This window comes from Ammospiza nelsoni, chromosome 18 (genome assembly GCF_027579445.1).
Source record: "Ammospiza nelsoni isolate bAmmNel1 chromosome 18, bAmmNel1.pri, whole genome shotgun sequence".
NCBI lineage: Eukaryota > Metazoa > Chordata > Aves > Passeriformes > Passerellidae > Ammospiza > Ammospiza nelsoni.
The window spans coordinates 261,499-278,915 of record NC_080650.1 but is presented as its reverse complement, the minus strand read 5'-3'; the positions used below and the strand labels follow the sequence as shown (position 1 = coordinate 278,915).

Below are 17,417 nucleotides of genomic sequence, written 5' to 3'. Positions count from 1 at the left end.
TGTGTTTAAAAAGCATTGTAAGGGTTCTTTAGAAATGGAATCATCTCAGTCGCTTAGGAAGAGGAAATACAGCAATCCTCAAAGCAGCTGGAGTCCAGTGCCGACACAGCTCAGTTCACTCCTGACTTTGCTCCTCCCTGCAAGCTGCAGCTCCGTCCCTTGAACTTCCCTCTGCCAGGGGAGCCTCTCTGTCGGGAACAACTTCAGAAATTAAAATCCATCCCCGCAGAGGTCACTCCACACAAAGCTGCACAGCCCCTGGATTTGCTCTTACCGAGCACCAGCGGCAGAAGGACAGAGGACCCCTGGTGGTCATGGTAATTTGCTGTTTATATAAACTGGTGGAATTTAATCACTAATGAATGGAAGTGTGGGGTTTGAAGGTAAAAGACCCAATGCTGCCCTAGTTTCCCTCACTGAGAGCTTTTCCCTTTGCATTTGGATGTAATTGGAAGTGTGCTATCCTGCAGAACCTGCAGAGGAGGTGCGTGCATGGGTATTCCCTTCTCAGGAAAAGGCTGTGGTGGAGGGGGATAGAATATAAGACAATAAAGATAGTGTAGAAAGCAATCTTACCCATAACGAGTTGCAGCTGGGCCAATTATCAAAGATCAGGGGCAGGCCTGACTTTACCAGGCCACAGCTGTACCCAATGAGAAGAAGATGCTCTAAAAGAGTGGGGTGGCTGCGTGAGAAGGGAGCTGGAGTCAGTTGGTGCTTTGTGAGGAACAGTCAGTGCTCTGAGAGCTGCCCACCAGAAACACCAAGAAGGTGTGGAACTTGTGTGATAAGGAGACAACAGCGTGGAACCCCTGCAAAAAGATTACAGCAATGTGGAGTTTTTGGCAGGTTTGAAATGAAGTATCAAAAAACCCAAAACCCTCAAAGTTAAGTGTTTTCACATTTTCATATTATTCCCCCCATTTTTTTCTAGCACAATATATAGAACTTTGCCCAAATTCTCTGCTAATTTTAATTTGCCATGTTCTCTTTATTACATTGAATATTTCTAATATGGGAAGCTACTTTTTAGAAATAAAATTCCTGGAGATACCTTATGTTTTCAAAGGGAGCCACATTCATTATTTTCATAGTTGGACTTGAACCAGTAGCACCTCACTTATGTGTTCATAAAATATCCTGACCAAATGAAAATGGCTTGATAATCCTGCTATTTCCCTGATTTGAGCATTTTCAGAACAAAAAAATACTAGCATATGTTGGAGTATTTCAGTTTTTCTGTACAGGTGGACTTGGGGGTTTTTTGGGGGGGTGGGGGGGTTGGTTTTTTGTTTGGTGTTTTTTGGGATTTTTTTGCAGTTGGTTTTTTTTGGGGGGCAGGGGATTGAAGTAACTGTCTCTGGTGCTTTAAAAGCTCTGGTAAAAACTGAGACCATTCTCCCCTGCGGAGGAGGAATGGCAGCATCAGGTTGGGAGGCAGGCATGTAACTCATGCAGGTACCCAGCCCTGTGTAAGGCCTGTTAGAACTCTAAAATGAAACCAGCTGATGTGCAGGGGGAGAGATGAACATGTAGTATATCACAGGTATAATAAAAAGTAGCATTTTAAATTGAAGAACTGTAGTTATTTTAAGCCATAAATTAAACGTTCCCATTAAAAGCCTTGTGAAATATAATGTTACTTTAAATCAGAACAGGTTTCTTATGCCATAATTTTAGTTAGGTTGGAGGATCTCAGCCTATCCTTAATATTCCTCATTGAGTTATTAAAGATAGATATATCATTAGAGTTAACAGCTTTTCAATAAAAGGTAGCTAATTGTATGTACAGAATCTGAATGACTTTTCACTTTGAATTACAGTCATTGATAAAACCCTGCTTTGATATTAAATGCAAATACAGTTCCTACTTCAAAAAACTGTTATGGAAGATACCACCTCTCTGTCCAGAAACATCTGCTACACTTCTATGGGAAAAAGAATTGTTCCACTTGGTTATATCAGTTACAGTACTGCATTTGTGTTTGGAAGTTTGAGTCTATGTACTATTGGTGCTCTTCCCACAGAAAACCAAATATATAATGCTGTACCTACAATTTTGTGTTAGTTCTGATTACCGCATGTAATTGGATGAATGATTTAAATAGCATCTCCTAGTGAGAGGAAAAATAAATAGAGCAACACACATTCCTTTGCTTTTTTACTGTGTGTAAGTGGGTTGGTCATTGATGAGATTTGCTTTAGTGAATAGGGAAGAATATATTGCATTTTAGGATAGTGATTGCAGACAGACATTTGAACTGGATTATTGGTTAGCTGTGTGACTGTTCTGTGAGGAGCCAGATAATGCTTAAAGTGCGCTTGTCTTGTGGCTAAAGTTACGTTAGACTGTTCCAGAATGGCAAATTGCAGGGTTTTGCTCAAGAGCTTCTTGCTGGCCTGTGGTGTTTGATTCCAGCTCTGCCCTGGTGCCACATTTGGGATCCCTGAGGAGCTGCTGTTTGGTTTGGGCTTTGTTTAGCTGCCATCAAGCTGGATTCAAAGTTGCTTTGATAAATGTTTGCTGCAGGGATTCCCACTGGATATTTGGATTTACAGCACAGCTTGCACCACCAGTAAAAGGATTCTTGGGCTCTGAGCTGTGTTTTGTCACTGTGATGAAAGGGACAGTGGAATGGGAGGCGGGATGGATGGGCACAGGATAGGATGGACGTCCTCACGAGGCCCATGTGCATCAGCTGTGTTTTGTCACTGTGATGAAAGGGACAGTGGAATGGGAGGCGGGATGGATGGGCACAGGATAGGATGGATGTCCTCATGAGGCCTTGCAGGGGATCCACTGGGGTGCCTGGGGGAGTTCCTCCAGCACTGCAGCCGCAGGGAGCTCCTGCGCAGCCTCTGCACCCTCACTGTGACCCACAGCCCTGGTTCAGGCCAAAGCACCCAGCCCCACTTTGAGTGCCCGGTCTGAATGCCCCCCTTAGCTCACTCGTTATCTCTGGGATGAATTGGGATGGAACTGCTGCAGTGCCCAGTTGTGCAGCTGAGTGCAGCCCCAAAGAAAGAAATAAGCCGTGGCATAGATATTGAAGCAGCTGCACAGGTGCTATGTTATTTTCTCAGCTAAATTTCTCTTTGTAACTACCTGAGCTCTGTAACTGGAGCAGGCTCAGTAGAAGAAGCAGTGCTTTAAATTCCTCATCAGCTGCACTTTTCTGGAAGGCGCCATGGAGACAGAGTTCTGAGACAGAACCACGTCTCAGTTGAATTGAAAAAATTCTCCACTTACCTCCTCTCTACTTATCTGTTGAGCAACTGATCTCACTCAAGTAGTTTCTTTCCACGTGGCTTTGGTAAATCTAACAGCATCTTAAAAAGCAGCAGTTTACCTTGTTTGGCTTTAAAGACTGTGAAATTTAAAGTCTATTTTGGTTCATGCAGGAGCCACACTGGATATGTCTGTTTTATTTTCCATTACTCTTTTCCGTTGTGAAGCTTGTGACTTCTGAAGTGTGAGGAAGGGGAGAAAAGTCATTACTTTTTTCTTTAGTGCTGAGGAGGTGGAGGTAGAAAAGCTGCTTGTATTGTCTTGAATAACATTTTGGGAGCAAAAAATTCAGTTCTGAAATTTCAGCTTGAGGGATATGTATAAAGCAGACTCATGTTACTAAAGATCAGGTGTAGATTTTATGAGTTAATATGTTCTATGCATTTATGCTTTACCTGGTACCGTTTTTCCCCCATCTGACATACGATTTTCAGAATAGCAGCATTTCTCTGAGCTGAGGCTCCTGTGTGCCTTGACTGCACCAGCGTCCCAGGAAAGCCCTGAAGGAAGGGCCCTGCATGGCTGGAGGCTCTTTCTGGGAAAGATGGACACTGAGCTCATTACAAAGCACCCATGGCTGCTCACAAGAGCTGGAGACATCTGGAGCCCTGGTTCCACTCTGAGTATTGCTTTTAGCCAGGGGATGTTTTTCACAGAGGGTCGGCGGTATTCCAAGAGTGCAGTACAGGAGAGAATTATTGCTGTGTCTTGCTTTGTCTTGATGCTTTCATGGATAAGAAATGTCTCTTCTGTACAGTTTTCTTTCAGGCTTTTTGCTTTCTGGCAGCAAAGAGACCACAATATCTTTATTTTCAAGGGATGTCTGTGCTGTACATCTTGCTGGAGTTGTTCCTTGAGGCTGCAGTAGCCCTTGCCTGGCCCACAGCAGTTTCAGCCCCTGAGTGCGTCCAGGGCACTGAAATCCACCCGGACTGGGCTCCTGCACGGCCAGAAAACTTCCCCAGTCTCAGAGCAAGCCAGAGAGACATGTAATGTTAAAAATAAAATGCAAATGCCGGAGTTATTTGAATATAATCACTTTATTAATTTAGCTGTCGAACAGATACTGATGACAGTCTAATAATAAGGTCCAAAATGTTCTTTCTCATTAACGGAGTTAATGAACTCACACATCTTATGAATTTCATTTTAATTATTACCAATAATTTATACGAGCGAGAGAACTGACAAAAAATATTCCTGTTGAGGAGCAGAAAATTGGTAAATCTGCTAATGAGAGAGATGCCGAGTGCCATGGCAGAAAACTGTAAAATGATTCCTCCAGTTCTGATTTGTGTCTGGAGTTGCTCTGTGGCTGGATATTTTCCAAACCTCAGCACCCTTGGCCTTCCCACTGCAGTGCCATTGTATGTGCCTTTGGCACGCACGAGAAGTACTCGTCTAAAGACAAAAAATCTGTGCCAATGTACAGGTTGGATATTACAAAATTCTAAGGATTTTCTTTAGTGATAATATATTTTTTAATTTCCCCTAATTTAAAAGATTTAAAAAATAATTTAATGCAAATGTTTTCCTTGAATTGAAAAGTGTGTCTCCTCTTTTAAACCTCCAGCTCCTTCAAAAATTAAATTTCAAAAGTTGCAGTTCAGAAGAAGAACTGGTTTTCAATCTGGTCATGGTCTCCATTTCTGTAAAATTAAGTTGCTTTTTGCCATTACACTATGTTAGGCTGGTTTTTTTTTTCTCACTCAGGACAATGGAAGCAGCAAACATCTTGCTCTAAGGAAGCAATTTTGGTTCTGAAAGATTTCTGATATTTTACACATCTAATGGACATTCATGACCAACTTAAAATGAGTAAACGATATCATTTTGTCCTACGCTTCATTGGTTTAATTTCCTTTGGCTTTCATGCTCAGATTTCAGCGTGTATTGATTTCAGAACCTTGTTGATGTCAGAAATAACTAACTTGAAACTGCTGAAACTGTGATCAATATGCATAAAAGATAAGCTATAAACCTGCAGGAGATGCTGAAAGAGGAAAGTTAGGAGTCAGTGGAGGCAGCAGATGTTTTCTAGAATGGTAATCAGTATGCAAAGTTGATTTAGGCACATTAGCATAGTTAGGAGAGTACCTAAGGAGTCTTTACTGTTATTACAATGTTTTTTACATTACGCCCTGTAGGTACACTTCAGGAAATATAATTCCAGCTGAAATTTGGATAGCTGTGAGAGAGAGAAAGGAGTAGTGGCCTTCCTAAGACCAACCAGCGGCTTGACAGCTCAGGTAGGAGCAGCATTTGGACCCTTTGCTTTGACTCCTGCGCTCTGATGGACGTGCCACACAACCTTCAGGCCTGTTCCATCTTGAGCAAGAGCTGAAAGCTCAGGTCTGCAAATTTTCCTGAAATTCAAATTGCAATCTTGATATTTTATCAGTGTTTTATCAGACTTCTTTCATTAACTTGATGGAGCATATGTTTTTGGGGTTTTTTTCAATGAATATTTGATCTGAAGGGAGCATAATTGTGATGTAAAATTACATTGTAGTATTGTTTGTTGTGTGGCATTTGCACTTGGAAACACAGATCAAACTTGTCTTTGATGCACGGAGTTGCCCTCTGTGCTTTGGCTGCAGAGGAGGGTGGAAGTGACTGCTTTAATTTCCCAGATGGGCGGGATGAATCCAACCAGAGTGTGGGATATTTGAATTTGTGTACTTATGCCACTAATACATTAGGCTGCTTTGATTTTCAAACCTTACATGTCAAACGGTGGAAGAAGTACCTCACATATCAAATACCGAGGAAGCAAAGTTGCTCAGCCCTGTGTGTAATTGTTGGGTGATAACATTCATGTGATAATGTAATAGGACTGGCAGAATGACAAATTCTGCTCTTTTCAAATCCCAAGGAAACAAGACAAACTTGAAGTGCTGATAAGAGACTGTCAGCGTGCTTGTGTCACCAGCAGCAGGGCAGCATCTCTGCCATCTCAGCATGGCTGAGGATTAGCAGCTTCCCCCTACGCTAAGGGGAGCCAGCTCTCCAGCAGGGCAAAATTCCTATTTTCCTGTTTTGCATTTCCCCTTTTCCAATTAGTGGGAACGTTTCAGGGCTGCTATGACTTCTCAAATGGCTTGATCTATTGAAATTCATTTTTTCTTGTTGTGACCTTTGTAATTCACTTTTTCACCCTATTTGCATTCATCAGAGTTCTCTAGTCAAAGTACAAAGTGGAAACTGCAGCACTAATCAAAAGTGATCAGATAAAATAGATGAGTATGAGATGAGTAAATGGAATGAGTTGTCCATCCTGCCTTGAGTGCCAGAGCTCTGCACCCTCGAGTCCTCTCCCTTCCCCCTGCAGTCAGCCCATGATGTGCTCACAGCTCCAGGTCTCCAGCAAATGACCAATTACAGACTGTAATCCCTCTAAAAACCCACTCGACTTCTTTTCATCTTGCAGTTGGTTTTTATTTCTGAGGATTTTGATATTACCTGAAGAGTTGTATCTACCTTATATTATAAAATTCCACCCGAATAGCTGCGTTAATGGATGAGCTGTATTGATGAAATCATCTTATGTGTCTGAAAGCTGAACAAGTGTAATGGGTGTCATTCGAGGTATTTTGGTAAATTCAGGGCTTTGCTTCTACCATTTGTGCCTTCAGCCTTTGTTGACAAATAGTTACAAGTACAGGCCTTAAGTGAATTATGATATAATATATATATAATATATTAAAAATTTTTTTTTTTTTTCAAGTGGAACCAAGAATTCCAGAGTCTAAAACCATGGTCAGGGTTGGTAAACCACTTGAGCTGATCTTGGACTCTAAACTCCAACTCCAGGGCACATTCTGTAACAGTTAAATGCTAATGAGAATGGACGTGTTGTATTTTATGGTTCGGACCTCTTTTTTACTCTCTCTACACTAGTGCCTGACTCTGAGTCCTTGTGTTTGTATTTAATATGGATTAAATCTGTTCCTTAGGAAATACTTGGAGCATGAAAGCTGCTGTTTTAAATTAGTTCATTACAGCTTTACATGCATAACTGCATAAGCATTCATTTGCTTCCTACTTTGATCACCTCTGATCCTGGCTGTTAATGCTGCTGACTTCCACAAGTCTTTTTTCCCTTTGACTGTTTTTTAATTCTAACTTGAAGTTGTGAAGAGCAGATTCTGTTTATTTCCCATGATAATGACTTTCCTTTATTTAAAATAATTTTAACTTAGGTCAGTTCTACTGGGGCATTTTTGCATCTGCATTGGAGAAGCATTGATGCACCAGCACTGTTTTGCTTCTGCTGTGTTTCACCTGACAAAGCACCTTGGTCTGTGCCACTGAAGGGCACTGCAGAAATGTAATGTAGTATTATTTATTTATTTCATAGCTGACAAGCTGCCTCCCAAGTACATCACATTTGTCATTTCAATTTTTGTTGTACTCTGGCTATGTATTTTCTTCACTTACGGCTTCTTGGAACATTTCTGTGGTCTTTTTCTGTGATTAGACACTTGGAGTTTACCCCAAATTTACCTGTTTCAGCCCTTTGCATCAGTCATCTATTAATGATTTATTTTCAGTGCTTAGTGTTGTGGGTTAACCATGGTGGCCACTCAAGCACCACAGAGCTGCTCCCTCACTTATTTCCCTACCCTGCCTGTGGTCCAGGAGAGGAGAAAAGGAAAAGTGGAAGTAAGAAACGTTGGGGGTGAGGAAAACACCAAAAAACCTCTTTAATAAGTGAAGGATAAGTGGAAAAAGAGGTAAGAAGGCGTTGAAATAAACAATGGAAAGGCAATAATTCCTCCCCTCCCACAATAGAACAGTGCCCAGCCAGTTCCTGAAGAAAAGACAGGCCAACCCCTCTAAAATTCCTTGCTTTCCATTCTGTTGTGAGCACCACGGATGTTCCAGGCTGTGGAACATTTCTTCAGTTAATTTGGGTTATCTGGCTGGCTGTGTCCCTGCCAGGCTGTTGCACCTCTCACCTGTTGGGTGGGGCAGAGGGAGAGGCAGAGGGGCCCCTCTTGCTGAGCATGAGGGTGTTAGCAGCGCTGCTTTGCTGCTGCAGCGAGTGCAGGCTCCTGGAAACGGCACAAACTTTAAAGGAGGCATTCTTGTTTTATGTTATATTTTCCTGTTTTTTATGTTATATTTTCCTGTTAAGTGATGGAGGACGCTGCCATTGCGACGCATGGCTGAGTTAATGCACTGTGTTACTGCTTCACAAAAGCACCTCATGCAGGATAATGCGATCTGTAGTTTTAGAGAATTTACATCAGGCTTTTGTGTCTGCTGTGCCACGGTGCCCAAAGTATGGGTACGAATTTCCATTGGATACCTTTGGCAAAGCTGAGACTGCTGAGTGGGAAGAGAAACCTTGAATAGTCAGGAAGCAAGCTAATGAGATGAATGGCTTTAATACTTTTGTGAACCATTCTAAATCTACTCATACTGGAAATGCATGCAATTATCCATAAAATAAATTGCCTTTATCTCATAATTGTCTTTGCTAATTACCTTTTTAACAAATTAAAAGGTGAGAGGGCTGAATGCTTACATCTATGATTTTCAGTAGTGCATGCTTTTATTGTGCCTTTGTTTACATTGATACACATCCCTGGTGTAAAAACATTATGTTTCCACTTTGCCCTAGTACCTGGAGCAAAGCCTGACTGTGCAATCAGTGCTACCTGGGAATAAGAATTCTCTATAATTGATGAGATCCACAGGCCTGTTCCTTACTGCAGTACCTTTTCCAAATGGGAGAAAATGTTCCAAATAGGAACTGCCTGCAATTAAAATTGTAGTGCACAATTACAGTGGTGCAGTGTGTCCTTGTAATGTCCTGGGGCTTGTTTTCTTGTTTTCCACCCCAGCTGCAGACTGAAAGGATCGAAAAGAAAATGCATATTATAGAACTAGAAAGAAACATAGAGAAAGCTGCTTTTATCACTGAGTGAAGCATATAAAAATGGCTGTAGAATTACCTTGATCCTCCTGTCTTGATTGTTAAATCTTTCATGGTCCAGAATTTTCCCAAGTTCTGATCTACGAAGAGGGAGACATTTAACAGCTATAGATTGGAACTGCTGACAGTAATTTCGTCTTGTTTGTTTAGGATTTATCATAATGGCATCCCAGCTGCAAGGCAGGACCATTACAGTGCTTCCACTATTCTTCTTGTTTTCTGCTTCTCTGACTAAACCCCTACACAGGTAACAAAGGAGGTAGAAAATAACATGAATTTAGATATGAGGCTCTATTTTCTGCCTATGACATGGTACAACATGCAAGTGATATTCTAAAATGTATAAAATGTCATTTGGTATGTCTATGTTTTAACAATTTGATTGAGCTACACCAAGGAATCTGAGTGCCAGTAACTGTTATGCCATCATCTTGGTAACAAAAATGTATATTGGCAGATCGTACACAAGTTTTGCTCCACTGATTAGCGATAGCTCAAAATTTAATTTTATCAAAATCTCCCAAATTTTCACCACACAAAGGTGAATTAGGGAGCTTTTCTTACACAGCCTGCGCAGTTTAAAACTTGACCAGCAGAACTATGAATATAAAAAAGAGTTTTCAGCACTGCCCCAGGGCATGGTCCTGCTGCTCTGATGGTCCTCATGGGAAGCAGAGCTTCCTACTCCTCACTGCTCAAAAAAACCTTCCTTGGAAGAGAAATCAGCATCCAGGTTAACTGAGCTCTGCCCTGATTATCCCTGCTTCAAAGCTGCACAGAGTTATTGCGTGATCATTCCTCTGTACTCTTATCACAGATATATCCTCCTTGACTTGTGGAAGCAAATGCAATGAGGCAGAAGGAACCAGCTTTGATCCTTTCCCCCTGGATTACAGGATAATTTGTTTGGCCTCTGAACATGTGGCGAATTATAGGGAAGGCGCATGATAAGGACTCGCACTGAGAAAACCTCTCTAAAATATGCCCTGGGATGAAAGCAGCACTCAGGTTTTCATTTCCATCCCCAGAGCACTCAGATTATGCACTCTGTGCTCAGTTAAGAGGTTTTTGTGCCCGAGGGGCAGGGGAGTCAGAGGTTACTGAGAGAGAGCCTAGGTCAGAGCTGAAGTGAACACTGTTGAGGCACAATGGATTGTGTAAGATGCCATAAGGAGTGAGCACGCTGATCTGCAGAGGGCAGTTGCACAGTCCTTTCTTTTTTATGGGATTTCAGACAGATTTCTGCACAGTTTCTGTCAGATTGGCACTTATGCTTTGAGAGTTTTCCCCCCTACTCTGTTTGCTGAAAGAAAACAAAATTTGGTTAATGCAAGGTTTGAGATAAGGCATCAGGACACCCATATGAAACATGACACACTACAGAATCCAGGTAATAAACCCAAACACATAGCTTGTGTCTTGTACCCTGAAAGACTCCTTTGGCTAAAATTGTTAAAGCTGGCTGAGCTTGGAGAAAAATCTGCTTCCTCTTCATGTTCATATTCCCATTCTTTATTCAAAGAACTTTGAGCCAGTGAGCCTAGAGGAGACAAATTAATTAAAATTGGTAGAGGATTGAAAGCATAAAGGTGATGGAAATAATAAAATTAGAGACCTAATTCTCTGAATTAATGTATGCCAGTGACATCTATTATGCAACACTCATTTCCTTAACAGCAAAGTATTTGAATCTAGAAATTTTTTTTAATTTTCCAGCAGATGTTGTATCTAGGGTTGTGATAGGCCAGATTGACTGTTCAGTGTCTTTGTTTTGTCATAAAGGCATTTCACTTATCTTGAAAGTCTATTTCTGTACAGCTAACTAAAACAAAACTTGGAAATCCTGGTTTTGTGTGTTTGTTTAGTTTGTGTGTTTATGTATGTCAGGGGGTTTAATCCAGATTTGGAATAATTTACTATCTATACCTGGACTTTGGGTTCTCTGTTCTGTCTTACTAATTGTTGCCTGGCAGGGGTTGTGGAAAGGCTTCTTTGGAGATATCTCTGCTGTGCTGGAGCTCCATGCTCTGACCTGGCTTTGGCTCCTGCTTATCCCTCCTGTCAGGACCTGTCAGCATCTGCAGTGCTGGGAGCAGCAGCTGCTGGCTGAGGAAAGTGTCCTCTCCCACCCCAGTGGTGCCTCCCGAGCTCCACCTGCACATCACCATTCAGGAGGGCAGAGCTGCAGTGCTGGGAGCAGCAGCTGCTGGCTGAGGGTGAGGGTTAGGTGTCCTCTCCCACCCCAGTGGTGCCTCCCGAGCTCCACCTGCACATCACCATTCAGGAGGGCAGAGCTGCAGAGTTTGGGCAGCATCTGCCTGGGTGAGGGTGAGGTGTCCTCTCCCACCCCAGTGGTGCCTCCTCCAGCACTGCTGGCTGAGGGTGAGGGTGAGGTGTCCTCTCCCACCCCAGTGGTGCCTCCATGGTGCTCCTGAGCTCCACCTGCACGTCACCATTCAGGAGGGCAGAGCTGCAGAGTTTGGGCAGCAGCTGCAGCAGAGGTGATGCGTTAAAGATTGGTACTTGCAGAACTGGAATATACAGGGGCATCCTTTGAGGCTTCAGGTGTGTGTGATGCTGTTTCTGAGGTCGTGTCTTTGGTTTTTTTCTCTACTGTTCGTGTCAAAAGACAGAGAGGAACTGCTAGGTGTGGGGGACAACCAAGGAAACTTTAGTTGGCTGGGTAGACTTCTCCTTTTCTTTCATCTGCTGCACATCCTTCTTACCAGAGTGCTGTGAGAAAGCAATGATAAATTATAATTGTGGGAGAAAGTGGTCAAGGTAACAATTCTAGTCAGTAAAAACGTGTACTTCTCCCATCTGAGTCATTTTTGTGAGAATATCTGCAATCAGGAAACAGCACATCTCTACTGTCAGTTAGCTGTCTGCTGCAAGATGCAACCCAGATGTCTACCAGGAAACAGATATACAAGCTACATAAAGCCAGATAACACAGCTACAATATTCAGTGTATAAGGAAATCCTACTGCGTACCATCCCCTCCATGCATTAAAAAAGAGCTGCTTCTTTTCACTTAAGAAAACTTCTCTTCTGAACAATGCCATGCCATTTTCTGCTGGCTTTGAAATCTCCCTAATTTCTTTGCCTAATAAATTCCCATATTTGTTTGAGGAGCATCAATATATATTCCTGTACAGAAGCCATCTGGTTGTTTAGACACAATAATATCCTCCACTGTCACTTCTTGTTAGCTTTATTTGCTATTTCAGTTTCTTCTATTTATAGCAGTGAGATGAGGCTCACTTTAAACATGCAATTTCCTTTATTTCTTGCTGACCCAAGATTAATACTAAAGGAAGATTTTCAACTTTCAAGTGTGCCAGACAGGAGGCACCATGTATTTTAAATGTCCAAACAAAAATAATTCCAGAAGGACATAAACACTGCCTGACTCAAATGCCAACAATAAGGAATATTCTTGTCAAGGATAATGAAAATTCAATGAGAACATGGAATTAATTTACAGAGTACAGATGAGTAGAAGAGCCAGCAAGAGAAATCTCAGAGAGCAAAGGGTCAAGTAAAACAAAGCTGTGCTCTAATCCTCAGCTTCATCTTAGTGATCCTTGGATGTTCAAGAGGCCTTGGTATTAAGAAGGGTTGATCTCAAGTGAGGTTTTGTTTGGAGTTTTTGTTTTGTTTGGGTTTTTGTTTGTTTGTGGGGTTTAGTTTGGTTGTTGTTTTTTTGTTTTGTGGGGTTTTGTTTGGGTTTGGTTTTGTTTTGGTGTGCTTTTTTCAGGTTAGTTTGTGTTGGCTTGTTGGTTGGTTTCATTGCTAGCTTGGGCATGGTTGTGGGTTTTTTGGGGCTTTGGGTTGTTTGGGGTTTTTTTGAGAATAAATCATCTCTTTGTAATAAGGCTCTAGCTGGGGCTGGTGATCAAGTTTTGGATGGGCAGTGCTGGATCTTGTATGCATGGGTTTGAGAAAGGTACTGCTTGCTGTTTGGGTTGTGAATATATTTATTATCCTTTTTCTTAGTGGTTTGGCTGGGTCCCAGAGTATTTAATCCGCCGTTGTGCCATTATCATTATTATCTAAATGGCCCTGTTTCCTGACTGCATGGCTTTTGGGTCATTAATGTTACCAGAATTGAGGTAAAATTATTTCTCAAATTTCCTTAACTCCTTCCTTATTTTCTTAGTGAATAAGAGTGATAATTTACATGCCCGATGTTGGAGTTCTTGTGCCTCTGTGCCACAGCTTGCTCGATGAGCAAAGGATCCGTTCAGGAGCGTGAGTGTAGGATGCAAAAGAACATCAGACTGAAAATGAGACCTTGTGTTTCTGTGGCTGACTATGCTGGCCTGTCAGGGGTGGTGATTTCTCAAATAGGAGAGTTTGAGAAAACTCTATTTTCTCCCATGGATTGTTAGTATAAACTTTTTCTCTGTCTAACAGAGAATTAACTCACGAAAACGTTGAAAGAAACGGACAGACAGTAAAAGTAGAGTATTTTGTGCCCCTTCCCTGCTGCTCTTCTCCTACCCCAAAGAGACTGCAATTTTCCAAAACTGAGCGTGACAAAGACTCATTTCCCTGTCTAGTAGGTTTCTACAGGAATGGTGAAGGGTCTGGAGGCAAATTCATGTGAGGAATGGCTGGGCTCACTTGGTCTGTTCAGTGTGGGAAGAGAAGATGGACAGGAGATCCCATTGTGGCCTAAAACTTCCTTGTAAGGGGAAGAGTAATTTCTAAAACTGGAGATGTGGAATCTCTGGAAATGTGAACTCTTAGGGATAAGCAGAGTGGTGAATCAGAAATTTCAAATAAGCAGTGTAAAAAAGATTTTTACACAGCTTTGTAGTATCTTGACATTCCATAAAGGCTTTTGTATTAATCTTTCAACAGAAAAAAGATGGGTTTTTACCAGAGGAGTAGCTAAAATACTTATAATTCATGGTCTGGATTTGAAAATTTTTATTTTCTTTGCTTTTTGCAGAACTGAACACTTTCAATAATATCATTTGCTGAAAATTGATTGATGCCTTGGCTTGTCATTGCCAGTGTTTTCTGATCATCGTTTTCACAAAGTGCTGTTCTGCTTCAGCTTTCTCTGAAGTGGGATTTGGCATTTTCACATTTTCAGATGGGAAGTCGGTGATGAGATCTGTAGTGATGTTGTCAAAGAGCTCTCTGCTCCTGGAGCCATCAGCATGTGTGGTTCTATTCCAGAAAGAAAACAAGCAGCTGTGATGGCAAGGAGCAACAGGGGGCTCAATTATGCCCAAATGCTCAATGTTTCTGTGCACCTGGCACCTTTAGGTAGGTTGCACCGGCTTTTATTATGGAAATGTTTGTAAAAGAAGCTCTCTAGTCTTCAGTGGCACTCTAATAAAAGGCGTTTTATCCCCAGAAAAGCTAATTCACTCAGTCTGATGATATACGATTTTTGAAGTGTACCCTTGGTGTGTCACATGGCACTTCCAGAAATGAAGTTTCAGTGTGTCAGGTCTGTTAATGGGGCTAACTGTTGAAGATAACTTTTATCTCCCATTGGATTAGAAAATAAGTTGGCTAATTGTATAAAATGCAACCTAGATGTTACACTGGAAAACATAGGTGGGATGACTGGCAAATATTATAGAATTACAATAAAAAAAATTAAGGAAATTTTATTTCCTTTATTTAAATATGGTCTTAAAGGATTTATGAAAATATCAGTGTTTATTGAGAAGACCATCAGTGTCCATAAACTAATTTTAGTATTTTTGTGATACTCACCTCAATGAAAGGTGAATTTTATTTTGGATTTTCTCATATTAGCATCAAGAATTTCCCCAAATCCTGAGATGTTTTCTGCTTACTTAGCGTCTTTAGGTGGCTGACAATGACACTATGCTCTATTAAAACTCCGATTCATATTTCCTGTGGCATAAGGTGCAAAATTTTAAAGGAGGTATTAAAGTTTAAGTAAACTTCTTAGTGCATCCTTATCTTCCAAACCCTTGAGGGTGTGGGGAAAACAAATGTTTTTTCCTTCCCTTTAGCTTTCTTATTTTGAGGAAATAATAACATTGTGAGATGTTTTCATATTAGCCGAGAAATCTGAATAAAGTTAACAGAAAATAAAATATCATGCAATTTACCATTAAGTTCAGAGGAAATAGGTAGGTACATAGATTAAAAGCATATTTTCACAGAAATAAAATAAATCTTGTATGAATTGGAGCTTCCTATTTCTTTCTCAGTGTGTTAAGCAGAGCAGTCTCAGTTGTGAGCTGGTAACCATTGTTCCAGTATTCTCTAGTACTCTCCTGGCATTTCTCTGGAGACTCTCAGCACTCAGAAAAGATGATTATGACAGAATTCTATCATAATAAAATATATCAAGATGAGAGGTTTGCATCTTTAAAATAATCCAGAAATTTTGAGGTGAGCAGTTCATAACTCCAGGGTATTATTAATATATTCCTCCGTGTATCATTATTTTGCATATAAAATTCCTGTCAACTGAACAGCTTAATTTATTGAGTAATGGGAAAACATCTTGTAATACATCACACTTAAAAGTTCTTAATTTATTGTTGGAATAATTTCTGGGGCTTTAGGGACTCACATGAGCTAAACTTCAGATTTTTTTTTTTTAATAGTTTAGAAAACTGGTATAATTTCTATAGCATAAACCCAAAGTATCTTATTAGTTTTTGTTAAATGACATTACCTAGAATAAATTATTTTCCCTTCATTTCAAACCAGAATAAATCCTAGACTCTTGGTCCTTGCAGTCATGTTCTACCTTGCACGATTTTGACTCAATATCCCGTTGTACTAAATTTTAAATGGAGCTTGAAACATGTCTAATTTAGGAAATATTTACATATAATCAAGGAAACACAACAGGGAACTCTATTTAGTAGCATTGCAGTCAGTGCTGTAATTGATATTGGAAATCTTTCTAGGAGGACACAGTTAGTTTAGCAAAGCAGTAATGGCCTCATATATTGCACACAGAGGAAACCAGCAAATTGCACTGCGTATTTATTTACCACCTTCATCAGTATATTATGGTGTGAAGGGTGCTTTTATCTATTTAGTAAATTTGCTTTGTCATGACTCAGCAGAGTAAGCTGTATTTTGTGCTTGAGACTCTTCTCAGGATTTCTATTTGGGGGAGAGAAAGCCTGTCAGAAAAAGAAAAACCCTGAAACATTTTTTTTTTTTTTAAAAAGCCCCAACAAAAGCCAAAACACCTGAAGTGTCTGAATGTGTGGTGTGGTAATACAAACGATGTAAGCAAGAAGACTTCCCAGAAAAGAGGAGTCACACTTTTAATCAAGTGCAATAGTGTGTGGACTGCACGTATTACAGCACATTAAGTCTTACTGGTGCTTCAAACTATATTGATTTTTAGAATGCATAGCCTCAGCCTTTCCCTGAACAAATTCCAAGAAATCACTCTTGTCACTTACTGTGCTCCACAATATCCTACGGTGCTTGCAAACAACGGTGGAGCTTTTGTGGGAAAAACTGCTCAGGTTGGCGTTCTGTGCTGCTGCAGTTTGGGGCTCTCTGGGGCCAGGGCACCGGTTTGCTGGCAGGTGAGCAGGGTGGCAGTGACAGGTGCAGCCCTGGTTCCTTCTGGATGCCATGGGCAAGGCTTGGCTTCCTTCCTTCCTTCCTTCCCCGAAGGCACCCAGCAGCAGCAGAGAGCACCTCACCTGGGCAAAGGAACAGCCTCACCTGGGCAGGCAAACACACCCCCTCACCTGGGCAAAGGAACAGCCCCTCACCTGGGCAAAGGAACACCCTCACCTGGGCAAAGGAACAGCCTCACCTGAACAGGCAAACATCCTCACCTGGGCAGGCAAACACACCCCCTCACCTGGGCAAAGGAACAGCCTCACCTGGGCAGGCAAACACACCCCCTCAGCTGGGCGAGCCCCCGTGGGGGTGCCCAGAGACCCCCAGGCCAGGAGAGCAGCCCCTTCCCCCTGAGGACCCCCTCGGGCAGGATGTGCCCGCTGTCAGCAGGGATGCAGGAGCTCGGCTTTGGCCTCTCCTGTGCCTCGGCTCCTGGGCTGAGCTGGAATCGTGGCAGGTATCATTTTCTTCTCGGTCTGTGTAGCTTCATTGATACAGGAGTGTTGAGGAGGTTAATTTGCCTGTGGGCACCGTTTTATTAAAAACATTTCTGTCGTCCAGCCGTGCTCTGGGTCCTGGCCA

At 41.6% G+C, this 17,417-nt stretch overlaps 1 long non-coding RNA gene across 1 annotated transcript in view; it reads left to right on the top strand.

The window, feature by feature from the left end:
- The window catches only part of LOC132081617 (uncharacterized), a 57,156-nt gene extending 42,573 nt beyond the window's left edge, over positions 1 to 14,583 (top strand). The window contains exons 2-3 of the long non-coding RNA XR_009419696.1: positions 5,437 to 5,538; positions 14,341 to 14,583. This is a non-coding gene — a long non-coding RNA (uncharacterized LOC132081617). The remainder of the gene's footprint in view (positions 1 to 5,436; positions 5,539 to 14,340) is intronic.
- Positions 14,584 to 17,417: the final 2,834 nt, after the last annotated feature.